Here is a 19,444-nt window from a genome sequence, read left to right as displayed (position 1 = left end):
TCTCTCAGAAGGTCATGTGCCTTTGAAAATCTCTTTTTGAAAAGGTGGTGAAAGCAGAGTCATAGAGCCATAGAGTCATAGAGATGTACAGCATGGAAACAGACCCTTCGGTCCAACCCGTCCATGCCAACCAGATATCCCAACAGAATCTAGTCCCACCTGCCAGCACCCGGCCCATATCCCTCCAAACCTTTCCTATTCATATACACATTCAAATGCCTCTTAAATGTTGCAATTGTACCAGCCTCCACCACATCCTCTGGCAGCTCATTCCATACACGTACCCCTTGAATGTTTTACGGTAGAGGGAGATAGAGTCTTGTTAAGAAAGGTGTTGAAAGTTTAACAGGAGTAGATTGAGAATACAATCAGTTCAGTCACGGTCTTAGTGAATTTCAGAACAGGCTCGATGGTCTGAATGGCCTACACATGGAGTATGCTTCATGTGTTTGTTTTGACACAGATTTAAGCGTGGTCTTCAAAAAGTAACTGGATAGATATTTGAAGGAGAAAAAAGGTGCAGGTTTCTGGAAAAGAAATTTAAATAAAAAGATTATTCTTCAAAAGAGCCACCTTAGGCTGAAATGCCCCATCTGTATTGCATCATTCTGTGACCTTACTAACTGAGGGATACGAGGCCAATGCTGACTTGCTCCAGCAGTGAATATAGTACATAGGCTAATTCAACTTCATCTTCACAGATAGGTAGACCTGACCAGGTAAAAACATTTATTACGCATGCAGCATCTGAATCAAGTAAGTTATCCCTTGCGCTATTAAAGGGAAAAGACTTAAATATAAATACTCCCCAGGCATCCTCTTTTAAGCACTTGCTCAACAAAGATTTTGCAGCTTTCCTGTTGGGACAATAGGTGGTTGAATCATTGAAAACAAGTGCAGAAGGAGGCCATTCAGCCCTTTGAGCCTGTGCCAACAGTCAATATGATCATGGCTGATCATGCAATTTCAGAATCCCATTCCCGCTAAAGATAGAGGCAATTGCATTAAGTGAAAGAAAGGCCAGAGGATGAGTGTGAGTAGAGTCAGGCAAAGTTATGCACACATTATTACATCAGGCACAGACTCTGGCAGTACATATGGTTTAGTATCTATTGAGTTTGAAGAGGTGGGTCAAGTTTATGTCTCTATGCTAGCTCCTGGCAGAGAAACTAGATTCCCGCACAGTGCAGGTGTGATTCTCCAGCCTTGTTTCCAGTTGCTGCAAACGCCTCCAAATTACAAATTCAAGGCCGAGAGGTCACATAGAGGCTATTTTTGTATAAGTCAATTAGCGGGCACCAGATGTGAAGCGTAATATCGGAAGCAAATTGATTGAAGACGGAATAAATGACGTGACAAGAGTCTCCCAGTGTAGCCCAAAGACCAGGTGGAAATAGTGGGTGGGCACTGGAGTGCCAGCTGTGGGATACGGGCACATTTTGTATCAAGCTCAATTAATTTCTTCCGATGGGATGGCCCAGTACACGTGCAGTCATTTGGGATTTCAGGTACAGAGTTTTAATATATCACATTAAGGCTTTCACCAAATCAAAGCACTTGCAAGCTGCTAATGTTAAGAGGCAGCTGTCTTTATTACACAGTTTGGCAAAACCTTTTCTCATTTGTTTCCAAACACATGGCCAGAGGGCATAAACTATTCACAAATGCATCATGCATTACCTGAATGACATTAACACTCTGACTTCTTTTCGCCTGCAATCAGTTTTGCAAAATTTTCCTTACAGCAAAATAAAAGAAAGGTTTGCTAGTGTTCCGGTGAATTGAGGTGTTAAATGGTGATTAAATATCCTACGTGCCAACCCTAACTCAGTTGGGAGAACTCTACTCTCCACCTCCAAAAAGCTGTGAATTCAGGGCACCACTCCAGAGGTTTGACCCCATAATCTCGCCGAACACTTCAGCATAGTGCCGAGGGAATGCTGCCTTTGGCAGAGATGCTGCCATCCAGATGCAATGTTAAATTAAGATGCTAACTTATCATAGAATCATAGAAGTACACAGCACGGAACAGGCCCTTCGGCCCAACTTGTCCATGCCGATGAGGTTTTGTAAATTGAACTCGTCCATCTATCCCTCTAAAACTTTTTAAAATCTATGTACCTATCCAATCTCGTGGCTATGTGTAAAACATCCACTGTACTATTCTGAAGAGGAACTGGAAAGGTATGCTGGGGTGCCCCCTTAATATTTATTCCACAAACCGAAATTGAGTTGTTTGGGAGCTCTCACAATATGCAAATTGGCTCCTGTTGTTTCCTCCATCACAACAATGATGTCATCTTCGCCAGTCAGATGGTGACAAAAAAATGCTGGGATCCAAGGTAGACAAGCAGGAAGTTGGAAGAACACAGCAGGCCAGGCAGTATCAGGAGCTGGAGAGTTCCTGACGAACTGATGCATCCAAAACGTTGACTTCTCCATCTCCTGGCGCTGCCTGGCTTGCTGTGTTCTTCCAGCCTCTTGCTTGTCTAAAGTCAGATGGCGACATGTGGTGGAAATGAACAATCCTAATTGAACATCATCCTCCAATCAAGGAACAGCTGACGACGATGCCAACAGTGACTGCAGTTCATTGGCTTCAACATTCTTTGGGTCATGCAAGACACAATATAAACAAACACAAGACTTCCTTTCCTTTTTTTTAAACCAATACAAATGTGTTTGAGCTTCTTGCTCCTGAGGTCAAAAGTTTTTTGGGTTACTTTATCCCAGCCAGGCATTCGGAGAGAGCTGTCAGCACTCAATTGAAATCACAGGCTCAAACAAAGCAAATCCAGGACAATAACAAATTGCTTTCATTGTGTGGATCAGCCACTTAAATGTGTTTCAATTTTCCATTATCTTTGTTTGCTTTTTAGGCTCCACACTTTTGTTTTACAAAGGACATATATTATTTGAACATAAGAAAATTAGGCCAAGCTATGCCTGTATCATCTCACCACTACACCTTCTCAAGGGCAACTAGGGATGGGTAATAAGTGCTGGCCCAGCCAGTGATTCCATGTTCCACAAGAGAATAAAAATGTTTAGAAGAGTTGGAAGTGAAGTAATTGGAACACAATTGACCAGGTAGAAGTTGAAAGGGCATTGCCTCTTGTTGGAGAATCTAGAAACAGAGATTAAAGTTTAAAAATAAGGGGTCACCCATTTACGACAGATATGAAAAACATTTTTTCTCTGAAATTTGAGAGTCTTTGGAATTCCCTTCCTCAAAAGGCAGTGGATGGAGAGTCTTTAAGGCAGACATAGATAGATTCTTGAATGACCAAGGGGCTGAAGGGTTATCAGGATACGCAGGAATGTAGAGGTGAGGTTAAAATCAGATCAACCATGATCTTATTGAATGATGGGACAGGCTTGAAGGGCTGAGTGGCGTACCCTTGTTCCATCAGTTCTGAGGAAGGGTCACTGCACCTGAAACGTTAACTCTGATTTCTCTGCACAGATGCTGCCAGAACTGTTAAGCCTCTCCAGCAATTTCTGTCTCTGTTTCTAATTTCCAGCATCTGCAGTTCTTTCAGTTCTTGTTTGTTATTCATATAGTGCAGTCTGAACAGGCCATTCAACACACTGACCCTGTGCTAACCCGAAACCACACTTGTTCCCTGCCATTTGGCCCACAGAACTTGCCCATCCCCCTTAAGCACCAGCAGCGGTGGGGGTAGGCTTTTGGATCGGTAAAAGTTGCCCACTTAAGGGCCTCATTGGCAGTGGTGTGGGAAAGCCATCTACAAACCCTCCTGCTAAGGACGTGACTGGGGTAGTGGTGGAAAGGTGGACAGGGTTCCCATTCACAACCCACACTGTCCCCACACCCACCGGCACAAAACCCTCTGTGGGATGGTAGAAGATATTTGCCCATTGTCAGATAACCCACTGACGCTCACTGCATTGTCCATTTGGATGGGCTGCTGCAGGAGTTCCCAGAAGAAAGCTAAAACGGTTAAAGCAAAAACCCAGTCACACTTGGAAATGAATATCCTGTTGTCATGGGGTTCGATTTTGAAGATGGTTTGAGAACAAGTGGGAGCAGTACGTCTCATTCGTCAGTTTCACAGGCTTTTCCAAAGCCTTTTCAGGAGGGCAAGGGAGGAAAAGGATGGGGAGTTCAAAAAAAAAACACTAACTTGTCTGCGTCAGATCTATCATTGTGAAGCAATGCCAACATTGTGGTTGACTGGGAACAAGTGTTACATTACTGAACAAACAAAGACACAAACCACTGAGAGCAGTGGTTACATGGTCATTTGCAAAATGCATTACAGCAAACCACAAGGAAAACACAGGGTTGAGGTATTCGCACTTAAACGTCTGGCCATCTGCAAATGGCCGTGCAAAACTATCCATTTGACAGCTCACTTCTGCACCCTCTAAATTGCCAGTGAATGTGCTTAAACTAAATGCGTAAAGTCCATTAAAATTACAACACAGGAACAAGCCATTTTGCCCAAATGGTGAGTGCATCACTGGTGCTCCACTCAAGCCTCACTCCATTCAAAATCATCAAACCTTATCTGTGTAATGCTCTGTAAGTTTAATCACTCATGAACTTGTCTAGTTTCCCTCTAAACGCATCTATTCCTTTTGGCTCAACCACCCCTGCAAGTTCCACATTCTAAACGCTCTCCACATATGTTTCTCCTGAAGTGGATCACTAGTGACTATGGGAACTGTTCTTAAATTCAAAGGCTGCCCCTTTGAGCTCCATCTGTGCCTCTGACGGTCCCAACATTGGGGGCATTTGGTGACCACCACCCACCTCTCCGCTCTTCCCCAACCTGGCAGGAAGGTTCCCCTGGTTTTGTAGTCAGGAAACTAGCCATCTTTCTCACTCACTGAGGTGGCAATCTGACACCCTTACATGGCTGTTAATTGTCCACTTAATTGGTGGTGTGTTGAGAAAGGTGAACGATGGATCTTCTAACCTGGAACTCAACTAGTGAGATGGCTAATACAGGGGCCTTTCTCACCAGGGCCAACTCACCCTCAGGTCTGTTCTGCCATGTAGTGAGATCATTTCTGATCTGCATTGCAACTATATTCACCCGACTTACTTCCTCGGATGACTGTAGGGGCAATTTTGGCATTGACTGACTCCAGTGTAGTCTTGCTCTGTCATTCCCGTCAAATAAAGGACAGACAATCCCCCCAGTCTGGCTGTGCTGTGTAGGTGAAGGGATCTCAGTCTGACTGCACCACCAGGAACAATCCCACCTTCCAGATGGAGCCTCAGCACTGATAGTTGCCTCCCAGTGCAGGCCGAGCCAGTCAGGAAAGGGGACTGTGAACTAAAAGATGACCAGATGGGTAAGCCTTTTGGGTTTTCATTTTCGGGATGCCTTTGTGGAACTGAGCCCTGCTCTGAACTCCATCTTTGGGCCTCCCTTTCCACAGACTATGCTACTATCCTGATTGTGACGCTAGGCCTCCTTCAACTGAGATCCCCTCTACACCTCCACTCCCTTGTTACCAAACTGCCAGGCATCGGCCTTATGGGTTCCCAATTGCGGCTTCCTGCCACAGAACTCTTGCTGTCTTTTAGGCCATCACTTGAGACCAGGATGACTGTTCGCCATTCTGAGGTTGTGGGTCCTGTGGTGACCAATCAGTTCAGTGCTGGAACCACACACCCTGCCTGGGGCAGGTGGTATTTGAAGAGATAGATGAGTGGGGTGGTCTTTCCTCCACTTCCACCTGGCCTACATTTGGGCCTGTCCGAGATGCTTGAGATGATTGGCACCTTGGCAGTGGCATCTTGTCCATCTCGTTGAGCTAGAGATTCGGACCATCAGTGGGAATGGTAACTTTGGGGACCTCCTTGAAGTGTTCCCTGTGCCCTTCTGGTAACCATGTGCCACAATGAAGCTCAGAGTAGCCAAAGCATGGTGCTCACACATACCTTACTCACCCCTCTCTCTTTAAAATCCAGGCCACACAAATGCCAAATAGGAGAATGCATCAACATGTAGTCAGGGGTGGCCAGGAGGCTCCATCTCTGTTGATTATATGTTGGGAGACTCCCTTGCCTCCTGTGTTCATCCCTACAGTCCCTCTCTCAACTTGATCATAGAAGGATCAGACTCAGATGACAACCTCTTTACATGCAACCTTTCTCAATGCTCAGAGCATGTAAGCTTCAGTGCAGGAGAACAGACATCCTCCTACCTTGCCTGCCAGAACTAATGACTGATCTCCCAATCACAGAGTCACCCTGCCACAGATGCTGGCTTTCTGTACAATCTAGCCAGCCTCATTCCTCCAATCTACCCTCGTAGCCAGCAAGTTTATTTCCTTCCAATGCTGAATTTCATTTTGCAATCATTGATCATTTTTACTCCTGCCAGCCTCATGGGTTTTGAGTTTCAGGTTAACACCACTGCTTGTGTAAAATCTCTTTACAATCGCACCTGAATCTCTTGCCCAAAATCTTAAATCTATGCCCCCCCCACCCCATGCCCCACGCCCAGACTAAAGTGGGTGTTGGTTGCAAGTGGGTCATAAGAGACATTCCCTCTAAGCTGTGTGGCTACGTCCTGTGCTATTCCAACGTTCGGATCGTTCTGCCATAACGCACATTTGTCAACATGAATTCACTATAACGCGTTGATGAATGGGGACGCTGTTTCTACAGTCGAGAGTGTGGTGCTGAGAAAGCATAGCAGGTCAAGCAGCATCCGAGAAGCAAGAGAATCAAGGTTTTGGGCATAAGGAACCTTCAGGAATTCTGAAGCGTTGATTCTCCTTGGATGCTACCTGACCAGCTGTGCTTTTCCAGCACCACACTCTCGACTCTGATCTCCAGCATCTGCAGCCCTCACTTTCTCCTAGCTATTTCTAAAGTGCAAACTCTTAAAACATGTGTTGGCTACAGCGCGATTGCATCATCAACACTTGAGGTGTAATTTGTATTGCACGATTCTTGTTTAGCCCAGGGATGCACAGGAACGTGACTATCGCTTTATAGACAAAGTGACTGTACCACAACGTGATCAACATTGGCATGCCAACTGTGGCACTGACTTCTGTAAGTCCCTGCCATGCACAGTCCTTGGAGGCCCACACAGCTGGAAAGAAAATGAGAAGGTCACAAGCTGACGTTCAGCCGTCATGAGCTCTGAGAGAGCAATGGCCAGCATAACCAAGTGGTGACAGCTGTACAGCTGTGCATCAGCTCTCACGGTTCTCAGCAAGGGGGTTACAATAACGTTCAAGCCTCAGAATTGGGTCACAAAGGGAAAACAGGCAAGGAAGCAGTGCCCTTGACCTCATCTGCCAACAGCCTCAGCATTGTTTCGTCTATCTCATATAAATCTGAAGACTTCTATCAAATCTCACTTCAATTTCTTTGCTCCAAGGAGAACAGCCCCAGTTTCATTAATTTGACCTTGGGTTATATCTAAAATCTCACATCACTAGAGCCATTCTGGCATTCTCTCAAGTTGCACAGATTGTTCCCAAAGTGAGGTGATCAGAACTGGATGTGAGACTCTAGTTGTGGTCTATCCACTGCCTCATTAAAGGCCTGATGTGGAGGTGCTGGTGTTGAACTGGGGTGGAGAAAGTTAAAACCACACAATACCAGGTTATAGTCCAACAAATTTATTTGGAAGCACTAGCTTTCGGAGCACTGCTCCTTCATCAACTACCAGTCAGGAAGCTAGTTGATGAATGAGCGGCACTTCCACATAAACCTGTTGGACTATACCTTGTTGTTGTGTGATTTTTAACTTCATTAAAGTCCAAAAACCTTTTATCCACTTTTGTACTCAATGCCCTCTGTTTATGAAGCAACTCCAAGACAACTCTTCCTTGGAAGGAAGAGGGGATTTCCAAATATTGTAGCTCTTCCTATTTTGTTTTAACAATCCTGATTGCTAGTTATACAAAGATTCAGAGACAGCACAAATGGCTATTCGATATTCTGTCTCTGCACGTCTAACCTGTTCATGAAATATCTATTCACTTTCCAATTGGCATACAAAGGCTGTGGTTTGAGTGACATTTTGTTTTAATTCATAGGATGAGGATATCACTGGCTACAATCAGTATTTATTGCCCATCCCCAATTGCCCAGAGGGTAGTTAAGAGTCAACCACATTGCTTAGAGTCACATGGAGGTCAGACCAGGTGAGGGTGGCAGTTACCTTCTCTGAAGGTCTTTACCCCCTCCAACAGTTGTCCTGATCATTATTACACTCTTAATTCCAGATTTAATTGAATTCAAATTGTATCATCACTATAGTGGGAGTCAAAACTAGATTCCTGGAGCATTGCACAAGGCTCTGGATTAATAGTCGTATGATAATACCACTAGGCCATCGCCTCCACTATGGTGAGAAAGGGTTGAAGCAGGGCCTTATGTGATCAGACCACTCCAAACAAAGATGGCAGCCCTGCCTGCTGAGAGCTGGTGAGATGAGGAATGCAGAACTGATTTAAAAAAGGATTCCCTTTGCAAAGAGTCTCCTGTAATTTATTCATCCACACATACATTAACATCAAGGAAGATTGGCAGCTGCAGAAACATAATTGGATTACAGGATCAACAAGGCACCCCAAACAGCTGTCAAATTCTCCAACAAGAAGAAAAGACTGCATGCTAAAGCAGTTAATTCCCTCTGTGCAACTATACATCCTGCTCTTTGGCATAGGTGATGCAAAGCATTTCTGTAAACACAAATCAACTTAGTCGGCCACAGTACAGTTCATTACAGAGTGCATTCTGATCATGTACATGTAATAGGTGTTTTTTTAATGCATTATTTTGTTTTGTTAACACCAGGCTGCCAGACCCACCCATCCTTTTCCATATTATTTGGAATCATGGTAACAGAAGCCATTTGGCCCATTGAGTCTGCAGTAATCCTCTGAAGAGCATTCCACCCAGGCCCACCCCATCCCAGTAACTTAACCTGCATACCTTTGATCTGTGGAAGGAAACCACAGTACCTGGAGGAAACCCACACAGTCAAGGGGAGAATGAGCAAACGCCACACAGACAGCTGCCCAAGGCTGGGATCGAACCCAGCCTGGTACTGTGAGACACCAGTGCTAACCTTTGAGTCATTGTGCTGCCCTAAGTTGGAAGGGGAGGGAGAAGTGCAAAATATGGTAATTTTCACTTTCAGGGAATGGATCAGCCTCTCGTTGACTTTAATGGAAAAGAAAACAGTTGGACAATGTGAATAGCCAGAGATCCACTATCACTGCTTTCCACCTTCATGTCATCTTCCCACTAGTGCATCTCAAAGAGCTGAATGTTGGCAATGTCACCCTTGGCTTTTTTGATTCATTCTTGGGATGGAGACATCACTGACTGGACCAGCATTTATTGACCATTCCTAGCTGCCCCGGAGGAGATGCTGCTGAGCTTCCTTCTTGAAACGCTGCAGTCCTTGGGCTCTGAGGTAGGGAGTTACAGAATTATGACACAGCAACTATGAAGAAACAGCAGTATATTTCCAAGTCAGGACAATGTGGAGGGGAACGTGCAGGTGGTGGTGCTGCCATGCAAAGTGGGTGTTCAGATGAGAAATAAGTCAATGTTTAATTCCTCCCATGCTGAAAAATAAAGATCAGCCAATTTTCATGTTATCCTCTTAATTTCATGGATTTATAAGAAAACAAAATGTACAAAAGGTAATGGATAGGACAGGCTATTCCTTGGTTTCCAATAATAACGAGGAGTTGGCTGGGTACAAGCAATGTTGACTGCCCTTTGTCCTTGAACATTAAATTGACTTGGTTAATAGGCCACTTTGCTCCAGGCCATGTTTGCAAGATCAAAGCTTCTCTCTCAGAATTTAAGTACATCAGCTACACTAGCATTTCAGCGCAGACGCAAGTGCATTGTTAGAAATTCAATTGCTTCATTGGGATATTAAACTAAGGAATCTTTAATATTTTAACAAAAGGTTATCAACCTGTAATGTCGCTTTCTCCATAGATACAGCCAGACCTGCTGAGTATTCCCAGCATTTTCTGTTTTGAATTCCAGTTTTCTAACATTGCAAGCTATTGCTCTTGTGTTTTTTTTAATGTCTGCCAATTCGAATGAACTTTAAAGATCTCAGGGCGCTGTCTGGAAATGTTTTCCTGGTGTCTTCAATAACATACCTCCCTCACCAACAACACCAAAAGGAATTTCAATGATAATTATCTTCTATGTGGGACTTTGCAGTGCACAGATTAGCCACTGTGCTCACTACATAGCAAATGCTAACTACATTCCAGCAGCAAGTAATTGGACGTGAGCCCTCTGGGATATCCTGAGGATATTCCATGTATGCATGTTCTTTCTAATTCTCTTCCCCCTGCCCCAACCAATGCCCTCCTCAAGGCAGCTGACTCTTTGATGCTTTTGTAAAGATGGTTCAAATTCAGAATTCCCCAAGTGGGAAATCCCAGATGCAAAGTTCATTCTCCAATGCACCATTACACAAGAGGGGAGACCCTGAAGGCCAGCACACTTTAAACACTGTCTCCTTTCAGTGCATTGACCTCTATTCATTATTTTAAATGCAGCACAGTTATCCTCTTGAAGAGCTCGACTATGATCAAAAGCTTTGTCAAATGAACATTGTGGATTGCAGTAACTACAGCAAGCAATACCTCATTAGCTATGCACGCTGCCAATAAAGTTTGCATATTCAGTTTGGGAGAGCCCTTTCTTTTATGTGGGAAGCAAGTGATGAATAAATGAGAATAAATCATCAAATTTATAATTTTACCGTAAATCACCTGAAAACAGAAATATTCACTTTCACAGAATTAGTTAAAAACTGATGCTCTTGTGAATTATCCAATCAGGCCATTCAATTCTCGATGCTGACATTTTAATTAGGCATGGGATCAGTTAAGTCATCCAAGTGGGGTCATAGACGCTTTGTTGTGATGGAGAGGGAAGTTGTAAATGTGTTTCTGATTGAGTGTAGGAGTTCCGCCATAAAGCCGTCAATGGTTCCACAGTGAACGAGAGCATAGCTCTCAATCAATACCTATCATCAGAGTAAAATTGGAAGATGATTTAGACTTATGATCCTGGGAAGTCCTACTTAACCACACCATGTATGTATTGACGGTTCTTTGGGGCTAATGACATTTGTTAGTAAATATTGATCTTGACAGTGATAAAAGGTAAAGTCACCATCCTGCTCGCTTACTGGGACAGAGACAGACCCAACTGGTGGTAGTGGCTCCATCTGAGGGCTACCACACCTCATGTGAGGGGAGAAGGAGAGTCCTTCTTGGTAACTTCAGCCAATGTGGGAATTGAACACGCACTGGTAACATTTCTCTCTACTGCAAACCAGTCACCTGGCTAACTAAGTTAACCAAATCGGTGGGGTGGCACGGTGGCTCCGTGGTTAGCACTGCTGCCTCACAGCACCAGGGTCCCAGGTTCGATTCCAGCCTCATGCGACTGTGTGGAGTTTGCACATTCTCCCCTTGTTTGCGTGGGTTTCCTCCAGATGCTCCGGTTTTCCTCCCACAATCCAAAGACGTGCAGGTCAGGTGAACTGGCCGTGTTAAGTTGTCCATAATGTTCGGTGCAATAGTCAGAAGGAAATGGATCTGGGTGGGTTACTCTTCGGAGGGTCGGTGTGGACTTGTTTGGCCGAAGGGCCTGTTTCTACACTGTGGGGAATCCAATCTGACCCTCAATTGGCCAGTGATACCCTGAAGAAGAATTAGCAAAATGTGGAGCACACACAGAACAGATATGGTAACTCATCTAAAGCTGCATTGTTCTTCTCATTGTTTCCACTGGATCATTTTGCTGTAGAGGTGAAAGCAGGTGAGGTAGGCACAGTAGGTGGTCCAGGGGCATCTTTTGCCCACCAAAGTTGCCCACAGACAGAGCGTTTGTGAGCCATTGACCTGAAGAGCAATGTGTATGGGCCTTATATTTGAGTGAGGGCTAGCTTTGTGGAATTATGGTAGCTCAACTCGAGAGTTTACAGCCCTGACTGACCTTTCACAATGACTTATTTTTCTCTTTTGAAAAAATGTATTCTTTCTGTCTGAGACAAGCACTTTGAGAAAATACATGTCTTGTTTCTGACCCTTAACCAGCCGATTCCTACCCTGCAAGGAGAAAAAAACAGAAACATTTCCAGGAATTTCAATGGAAGCCAAACATGAATAAGGCACGCCTCAAGTTCCTGTTAGCCTTTTGGGTCAGCACTTCTACTTAAATGCAACTGTCTTTCCATTCAACAGTAACTTTTAACCCAGAGAAGTCCTTGGCAGGTGAAGATACAGACGTCTGCACACTGAATGATGCTGGGGTTTGTTACCCCAAGGGGGCGAGTAGGCCTCTGCTGAACCACAGCTCATTTTCACAGGGCTGTCTGCTCATGAACCTTGACTAGGAAAACACTGAAAGACGTCTTTTTCCACAGAATAAAGTCTACAGTCCAGCTGGCGAACGCCATCCCACTCACTTTCAAACAATATGTCATTGGCAGATATTTGCTCGGTAATAAATCAATTCCAGCTGGCTAATGATCGAGCAATTATTTACAAAGCAGTTTTTCCTCATGGGCATTACTTGCACGTACCTGTAATTGTCTGTCTGTCTGTTTGTACAGACCCAGAATTTCCGCACCACCATTGCCGGAAATCAGACAAGCCAGCCTAAAAGATTGATAAATTTGAAGTGCAAGTTATGTCGCATGTAAACTGAGTTTCCACAATCACCTTGAAAACAATTTTGCTTCGAGCAAGCCTTGCTTACAAGACGTTCTCTGTCCCAAGTGCCAACTGTTGAAACAAGGCAAGTTTCCGCCATTTTCAAGCCTGTGAAGGGTTCTTTAAGTTAAACTGCTTTCCTTAGAGGCAAAATCACATTTTCAAAAATGTATAAAATGTGAAAAGTGCTTAACCTACTTCAAAACTGACCAGTGTACACCAATGAAAACAATAAATGGTCAATTATAGCTTTGGTAAAATCATTTACAGCGATTGAAACTTGTGGCGGCTGAGTAAATTATTTTTGTGATGAATTAATTTTTAGCTTTAATAATAGCAGGGCAGTGGCTCAGTAGTTAGCACTGCTGCCTCACAGCACCAGGGACGTGGATTTGATTACACTCTCGGGTGACTGTCTGTGTGCATATTGCATAATCTCCTAGTGTCTGTGTGAGTTTCCCCTGGGTGCTCTGGTTTCCTCCCACAGTCCACAGATGTGCAGGCTAGGTGGATTGGCCAATCTAAATTGCCCTGCATCCAGGCTTAAGTGGGTTAGCCATGGGTAGGGATGGGTAGGTCTGGGTAGAATAATTTTTGTTGGGTTGGTGTGGACTTGATGGGCTGAATGGTCTGCTTCCACACTGTAGGGATTCTATGATTTGATTCTATGAAGACTGCACAAGGTTATTACTCTTAAATATGTCAAAGACTGTATTTCAAGTTGGAAAGGGCTAAGACTTAGTTTCAAATACAAGAGATCTCCATTTTTAGGCGGAGATGTGGAGATCTCCTTTCTCTCAGAGCCTGTTAACATGTAGAATTCCCTACCCCTGAAGACAGTTGATGTTGGTTCATTAAATTCGTTCAAGGCCAGCTCTTGATTTCTTTTTAATAGACAAGAGCCTACAGGCTTTTTGGTGGCGAGCAGACAGGAAAATAGAGTTGTGATTGTAACTGATCACCTTATTGAATGGTGCAGTAAGGCTGAATTGTTCCTCAAGTTTTATATTCGTTTAAAGGAGTCTGAACTTAGATCTATTTTATTTGTTCATGGAATGTGGACATTGCTGCCAAGGGCAGCATTTATTGCCTGTATTTAATTGCCTTTGAGAGACAGTTTCTGAATCACTGAAGTCTGGGGCAGGGAAGGGGCAGTGGTAAATACGCTTATAACAGTGTTAGGAAAGGAGTTACATGTGTGTTGACCCAGGGTTGCCAAGTCTGGTTGGACCGATTTCTGGAGATTTCATCCCGAAGTCGCCTGTCTCTAATAACTATCATTCACCCATACATCACCTCACACCACAACAAGGGAGTTACCAGTGATCACAAACTGGCCTGGACAAGAATTACCAAAGCAGAAACTGAAGGTTCTGAAGGAAGGTCACTGACCCCCAAAAGTTAACTTTGCTTCCTCTCCACAAACGCTTTCCGGCCTCCTGAGTTCTCCCAGCAATTTCTGTTTTTGTTTCCGATTTCCAGCCTGCGGTTCTTTGTTGTTTTCTTTAGCCATATAAGTAGGTAGGTCAAAAGATATAGGTATGATGAAGGGCTGATGAAGGACTCTGGCCAGAAACATTGATTCTCCTGCTTTTCCAGCAACATACTGTCAACCCTGATCTCCAGCATCTGCAGACCTCACGTTTCCCTAAAAGATATGAGTAACTCATGTCTGGCTCCCCAGAGCCTGTCCACCATCAATGAGGCACAAGCCAGGTGTGTGATGGAATATTCTCCATTTGCCTGGAAGGTTTCAGCTCCACCAAGACTCAAGAAGCTTGACACCATCCAGGACAAAAATGTTTACCTGATTGGCCAACACACAGGAGCAGCAGTGTGTACCATCTACAAGATGGACTGCAGCGCTCACCAAGGATCCTTAGATAGACAACACTTTTAACCTACCACCTAAAGGGACAAGGGCAATAGATACATGGCAAACCCCCTATCTTCAGGGTCCCCTCCAAGTCACACACCATCCCGACTTGGAACTGTATCTGTATTCCTTTATTGTCCCTGGGTGCAAATCCTAAAGCTTCCTACCTAATAGCACTGTGTATGGGTGTATGCACTTACAGAGGCACAAGAATGCAGCTCACTCCCTTCTTCTCAACAGCACTTAGGGATGAGTTACAAATACTGCCCTTGGCAGTGACACCCATACTCCATGAATAACAAAAATCTTCATGCTGCACTGCTTCCTATCACCCTTTGAAAAGCAGCATGCTCTGATATCTTGACTATCAGTCCTCTTACTGTTTATAAGAAAAAGCTATTAAATGGTTTTAATCAGGACAGATGCAAGAATACCAAACTTCAAAGGGAGCAACAATTTACATTGAATGAGAAAAGGATGCTGATTGGTTGACAAGTCAACTAACCATCAGTCATTTTCCTCTATTACAACTGAACAAAATGAAAAGAACTGTATGTTTTTCGTAAGAATATTGCCAAGATCTTTCTCCCCAGTTGTCATATTGATGTCCAATGTCTTTAATTTCTGGTTATGTCAGGGCAATCCCTGGCAGGTTTAGTATGGAACACGAGCTGCCTCAAACAAGACTGGGAGGATACAGGAAATGGAAAAGTGGTCTTCTCAGTTTGTAGAGAGAGCTTTACGCATTCATGTGATCTCATGCTTGTCTGCCATACATTGCTCAATGGGTAGGGCTTTCACCTCTGGTTCACAAGGTTCTAAGTTCAAGACTGATACTAAGGCATGAATGGAAAAATTTGACACTGACACCCTAGTGCAGTTGAGAGGGAATGTTTCCATGTCTGAAGTACTGTCTTTTGGATAATATGTTAACCAAGGCACCCATTTATCTGTTCAGGGAGGGTGACAATATCCCATCACAAAACAGTCATTATCATCTTGCTCTTTGTGAGGAGTTTGTGGTGCACCACATGACTTGTCGTATTTCCAATAGTACATCAGTGACAACACTTCACATGTACCTCATTGACTGTCAAGTCCTTTGAAACACCCTGCGGTTATGAAACTTGCTGGAAGAGTGTAAGGCTTTCCTTTCTTGTTGAAAAGAGAGAGATGTTGCCGAAGCTTTTTATCTTATACTCATCAGGACAATTGCAAGAAGGCCACTGTTGAAATATTGCATGCAATTCTGGTCTCCTTCCTATCGGAAAGATGTTGTGACACTTGAAAGGATTCAGAAAAGATTTACAAGGATGTTGCCAGGTTTGGAGGATTTGAGCTATAGGGAGAGGCTGAACAGGCTGGGGCTGTTTTCCCTGGAGCATCAGAGGCTGAGGAGTGACCTTATAGAGGTTTACAAAATCACGAGGGGCATGGATAGGATAAATAGACAAAGTCTTTTCCCTGGGGTCGGGGAGTCCAGAACTAGAGAGCATAGGTTTCGGGTGAGAGGGGAAAGATATAAAAGAGACCTCGGGGCAACTTTTTCACACAGAGAGTGGTACGTGTATGGAATGAGCTGCCAGAGGAAGTGGTGGAGGCTGCTACAATTGCAACATTTAAGAGGTATTTGGATGGGTTTATGAATAGGAAGGGTTTGGAGGGATATGGGCCGGGTGCTGGCAGGTGGGACTAGATTGGGTTGGGATATCTGGTCGGCAGGACAGGTTGAATTGAAGGGTCTGTTTTCATGCTGTACATCTCTATGACTCTAAGAGCAAATTGCAAATGATCGCAGCAATTCATATAAATCAAAGATCTGCTGCAGATCTGAAACAAAAACAGAAATTGCTGGAGAAACTCAGCAGGTCTGGACAGCATCTGGGGAGAGTGAAACGAGGTAGCGTTTTAAGACCATTGACTCTTCATCAGAACTGCTAGTAGCGAGGAGGTGTTAACAGCTGCTTATAATTCTGGTGAAGAGTGACCTGACTTGAAACATTAACTCTGCTTTCCTCCCACAGATGCTTCCAGACCTGCTGAGTTTCTCCAGCAATTTTTGTCTTTGTTACAGCAATTTATCTGGTGGGAGGAAGGGATGCTAGTTGTTGCATTTTGGTGGGTGGAGCTGTTGCCATGGAGAGACCAACAGGCACCAGTCTTTTTTTCTCTTTGTTGACCTTAGTGTGCCCAATGTTGGTTTTAGGTTCTGAAACAGGAACAACTTTACATTTGGCATCTCTCAGATACCCTTCTTGTTAATGATTTCAAAATTTATCCTGGAAAGGGCATTCAAAAGAAATATACATTTTAAGTTTTGTTTCAACCATTTATTATTTAAAAAAATATTAGTGGTTGATTAAAAATAAACCGATCCGACTGACAGTCAAGAATCCATCCAACTGGACAATGATGGTATCTGATTGCTTTCGTAGAAAAGGAAATAGACAGGCAGGAGGCTGGAGGAACACAGCAAGCCAGGCAGCATCAGGAGGGACAGGCAGGAGGCTGGAGGAACACAGCAAGCCAGCAGCATCAGGAGTGACAGGCAGGAGGCTGGAGGAACACAGCAAGCCAGCAGCATCAGGAGGGACAGGCAGGAGGCTGGAGGAACACAGCAAGCCAGGCAGCATCAGGAGGTGGAGACATTGACGTTTCAGGTGTAACCCTTCTTCAGGACTTAATAGACATAATAATTCAGGACTTAATCTTACAAGTAAACTGAAACATAGAAAATAGGAACAGGAGTAGGCTATTCAGCCCTTCAAGCCTGCCCTGCCTTTCAATATGACCACGGCTGATCATCCAACTCAGTACCTTGTTCCCCCTTTCTCCCCCTATCCTTGCAGCCCTTTGGCCTGAAAAACTGTACAAAATTCCTTCTTGAAACCAATTAATGTCTTGGCTTCAACTGCTTGCTGTGGCAGAATGTTCCACAGAATCACCACTCTCTGGGTGAAGACATTTCTCCTCATCTCTGTCCCTATATCCTTAGACTATGACCCAGGTTCTGGGCTCCCTGGTTGTTAGTAAATGCAGGAAGAATGTTTCTATGTCTAGTGCTGTAGAATTTAATAGATTTCAATGAAAAAAACCCTCTCTTTCTTCTAAATTCCAGTGAACATAGTCCCGACTCATCCAGTCTCTCTCCAATTGGATTTGGAAATGCAGGGCTCTGATAATTTTGGACATGACAAGTGACTATTGGCGAGAATCTGGAGACAAGGCATGGAGCGACTGGAAGTAGAAGGTCATGGGACAATCACAACCTCAGGGAATGTGTCCAATCATGGTTGGCCACTGTAAAACCTATCCCACATTCATCAGGCTGAAGACTGAGGGTTGTCCTGATAGAGTGATGCGCTCAGCATTGATCAGCACGGCTCATTAGCAGTGATGTTAAAATGAAATGACACTGAGATGGAATTGTTCTCCCGTCACTTTGCACTGCACACCAGGCCACTGCCTCCATCTGCCCCCTATTCATACCCATCATTTCATTTTAATTAGCCGTGCACTCACTCTGTGCAAAGCGAGGGCTGCTCAATCACCTGGGACCACCTGCAGTCCTTACGGCCTGCATGATACCAAGACACATTAACAGTGGAAAAGGGAAGCTGGATTCGACCCAAGATAGAGTTGAAATCTGACCTTTCTCTGGCTCAGTTAATGCAACTCAAGCAATCAACCAACCGATGCTTCAATCTCTTTCCCCCGAATATTGCTTCCCATCTTCGCCCAGACTAACTGCTCTTCCTGGCTATTACAGCCATCCAATTCTCCCCTTCCCTTCCTGGAGGTCTGGCTGTGCACCAACCTTTTGTTTGTATGGCAGATCAGAATGTATTCTCCCAATGTCCACGCAGGTCACTGGGGAAACATCAGGAATGAGATCCATGCCTGAATTCCCTAACCCCCAAACCGTTACATTACCCTTTCCCTAGCCCCTACCACAGTAGAGCTAATTGCACTGTGCCAGCCTTCACCAGACTGAAAGCAGCTATTTTACCAAAGTCAGACAGTGAGTTTGGTACTTTCATAAACTATCTCGCATCACATTACATTAAAATCTAGTGGCTTATTAATCTTCAGTCACAGCTAATGCATCCATCAGCCTTGCTGTTATTACTCCTTCTATTATTCTCTCACTAAAGGTGTTGACTTTTTCAGCAGGGATGCAGTGTCACAGCATTTGTCAGCTCTGAATCATCTGTCCAACCACCATTATTAATTTACAAACACTTGCATGGTGAATGTTAGCAGGCTATTTGACCATAAAGAACATCACAATCCAACTTCTCTGAAACAGAATTGAGGGAGTTACTGACTGAGGCACAGCATGTGGCTTGCTGCCAGATTTTGTTTCCGATTGCTCCAGTGAGGCAGCTTGGGGCATTTACAGGTGCTATATAAATTCAACTCATGGAACGTCCAGCAGGAATGACAGTTTTGATGGGATTTCCCTCTGCTAACTCTTGAGTGCAGGGTGGAATTATATTGCTTTAAATATTGGCAGTGGCACAAAAGTAGCATTGTCGCCTTGGAGTTAGAAAGTTGTAAGATCAAACCTCACTCGCAAAGTCTTAAAAACACAACCTTGAATTACACTTTGGTCTTGTAGTGTGCCACAGAAGGTAGAATCTTTCAGATAAAAAAGACAGAGTGAGGCTCCATCTGCCCTCCCAACTAAACATAAACAATACCACTAGCATGGTTTAAAGAAAAACAGGCTATTTCTCCTAATTATAACTAGAACAAAAATCTCCTGAGCAATTGCTTGTTTATCTCATTGCAGCTCCTTTGGCTTTCTCCTATATTAATTGATCATGGATTTTCTGAAATTACAACAGTGAG

At 44.0% G+C, this 19,444-nt stretch overlaps 1 protein-coding gene across 1 annotated transcript in view; it reads right to left on the bottom strand.

The window, feature by feature from the left end:
- Positions 1–19,444, bottom strand: part of LOC122565055 (ephrin-A5-like) — a 218,003-nt gene that overhangs the window by 43,499 nt on the left and 155,060 nt on the right. The window lies entirely within an intron of this gene.

Source organism: Chiloscyllium plagiosum, chromosome 31 (assembly GCF_004010195.1).
Source record: "Chiloscyllium plagiosum isolate BGI_BamShark_2017 chromosome 31, ASM401019v2, whole genome shotgun sequence".
Lineage (NCBI taxonomy): Eukaryota > Metazoa > Chordata > Chondrichthyes > Orectolobiformes > Hemiscylliidae > Chiloscyllium > Chiloscyllium plagiosum.
Note: the sequence above shows the minus strand (reverse complement) of the source record. Positions and strands in the feature narration are given on the sequence as shown.